The following is a 2,642-nucleotide window of genomic DNA, read 5'->3' as shown; positions in this document are numbered from 1 at the left end:
GTTGTGGGTAGGGGGAAGAGGGGTGGGAGGGTTTGTTGTCTTTGAAGTGAGAGCTTGCTTCCTTTTACTCTCTTGCCTCTGAGAGTTTTGGGGTCTGGAGGCCTGACCACCAGGCCGGGGGCTGCCTGAGCATAAAACCTGGAGATGGTGGATGATTCCCCAAGCCACAACCCTTCTATCTCTGGGAACTGCCTTCAGAGAGAAGGAGTTGGGAGGACGTGAATTGGTTGTTAGTTTCTGAGTTTTATCAAATAAAGTAGAATCTAAGAAAGAGCTATTCGTTCGCGTCTTTCTTTCCCCTGCTATCCAGCGTTCCAGTCATACTGTGTCCAATTTACGGCAAACTCGTTTTCCTCCTCTGGCAGCTGCTGCAGTCACTCGTCCTTGCTGCTAGAGCTCCTTGCAACTAGTGAAGTGACATCAGTACCTCCTCTTTGCCATGTGATTGTTTTTGGTGGAATCCCAAGAATGACGGGTGTCAGGTTTTAGAAATCCAGTGGGTCTCTTTGGTTGCCCCTGACTCTAGGGTCACCACTGGATTCCCAGTTGCCTCTACTGCTGGCCTGGGCATTGCTTGGGCTGCCCTTCCTGACTTCATTTTACAGCCAGATTTGCTTGCAGCAGCCGGCCAACTAGCCCCCCAGGCATCGCTCCTTGGCTGCAGTCAAGTAGCCCCTCATGCACCTCCCTGCCTCCCGTGGCCACGTGCCCTTTGGCTTCTCATTTTATTTCCTCTGCTCCAATCAAGGGAACCTGTGGTGCCTTTGGTTTGAAAGTACTGGAGTAGGGCACGTTTGCGATTCACCCTTCTGTCCAGTAAACAAAGCACATCTTCTTTGAGCTCCGTGGGTCAGAGTGTGTGGGACCACATTTCCACCAGTGATCCACTGGGAATAAAGGCTGCTCTGTCCCAGCAGTGGAGTAGGGCTGATCCTAGGCATATTGGCTGGCTCTTTTAAGACCAGCCTTTGATACGGTGTCAGGAAAATTGTGGTTTCAAGTTCAAACTGTGGCTTTGAGGGATTCTAGCTTAAAAGGAAAAGTGCCAGGGCGCATCTCTACTTTGGGGGTCTTCTGGAGTAAGTTTCCTTCCTTGGAGGCATTCCTTGTGTTTCATTATCTTTCTTTTCCCCTTACTCTCCTGGGATTTCTGAGGGTGGGGGGTAAGGGTCTTGAGAGAAAAAATAATCAGCATCTCACAAAACCACTGTTTGAACTTGAAACTCAACACTGTGATTTGAATTCTCTAAAGTTATGGTTTGAATTTGAAAAGGCCTGCCCCCACGCCAGAGACCAGCTTTAATGAGGCAGGCAAGCAACAGTCTCCAGATTGTGATTATTTTAAGAATTTAATCCTAGATGGGAGGCTTGACCGTGAGGTGCCAAGATCAGGAATACAGACTGGTGGGAGTATTAGCCTGGTGCTCTTTAGTGGTCTGGCATTCAGCCCCCGAGACCTGCTACACTGAGTAGAGGGTTCTTATCAGTGGCTTTAGTCCTAATTGGAAGCTGTTTTTTGTTACCTCCAGTCATGGGCCCAGTCATTCAGAACTGAATTTCCAGCAACCCTTTGGAAACTGACACTCTGCAGCCACACTCCCACGTCCCCTCTTAAAACCATTAATCACCTCTCCAGGGGTGAAAGCTTGTCTCTGGAGCCCCACTCCAGCCAGCTGGAATGGCTGCTTTCCATGTCGGCTGATGAGGTCGCCTCACTCCAGGCCTCTGCACGAACAGACCTTTGGGAAAAGAATAGAAACCCTGACTCATCACATGACCACTTGGAAAGGGTCACAACCCAGAGGCACTTTTTCTACAGCCAACAACAACTTGGATCCTCCACCCTTGGTGGAGGGTCCCTTTGTTACCAAGCAGCCACAAGTCACAGGAGTGGGGCGGAACCACAGAGGAGCTTCAGTTAGGGGGTGCGCCCAAACCACTTCTTGATGGACAGAATAGTAAGAGATGCTTGAGGAGCCTTGGAGTCAGACAAAAAGACAAAAAAGTAGCTAGAACCAAATGAAAGCCAATTGCTTGAAGTTGATACAAGGAACAAGGTGAATGCCATTAGGGTTAAAGAAGCTTTATCAGGAAATGAAAGAGATGCCAGGGGCTGTCGAGAAATTTGTTTTGAGATTCACCAGCAGGCATTTACTACATCTTAAGTATCCCAAGTTCCGCCTTAGGGTAGATGTGGATTTTCTTTAAGCACCAAAGTTGCATCTCAGCTATTCCAGCTGCTCACTGGACAGTGAAGAGCAGACAGAATGAGCTTTCTAGGGGCGGGGCATAGCCAGGTAGTAGAGTTGGGAACGGAGGTAGCTGAGGTGGGCGGGCTCTTGAAGACGATGGAAAGAGGGATGACAGGTGTGTAAAAGGAAATTTTCATCCTGTGTAAATGACTTGGGAATCTGTAGGTAGCTCCTGGTGCCCGGAAGAAGGAGCATCTCTTTGCCATTGAGTGGTGATCTTCTGTAGGAATGAGAAGGGCAGTGACGCGATAGATTTTGAAGGCCCAAGTGGGACTTGCTGTTTCTCTCTATTCCTGAACAAGTCAGGGCTAGACTTCCAGGGAAGTTCTGAGTACCTTTCTGCAATCCCAGTGGATGTTGAAACACTTGAATCAAGTCATGGTGAGGAAT

Source organism: Elephas maximus, chromosome 7 (genome assembly GCF_024166365.1).
Source record: "Elephas maximus indicus isolate mEleMax1 chromosome 7, mEleMax1 primary haplotype, whole genome shotgun sequence".
NCBI classification, from domain to species: domain Eukaryota; kingdom Metazoa; phylum Chordata; class Mammalia; order Proboscidea; family Elephantidae; genus Elephas; species Elephas maximus.
The sequence above is the reverse complement of the archived record's forward strand: the minus strand, read 5'-3'. Positions refer to the sequence as shown.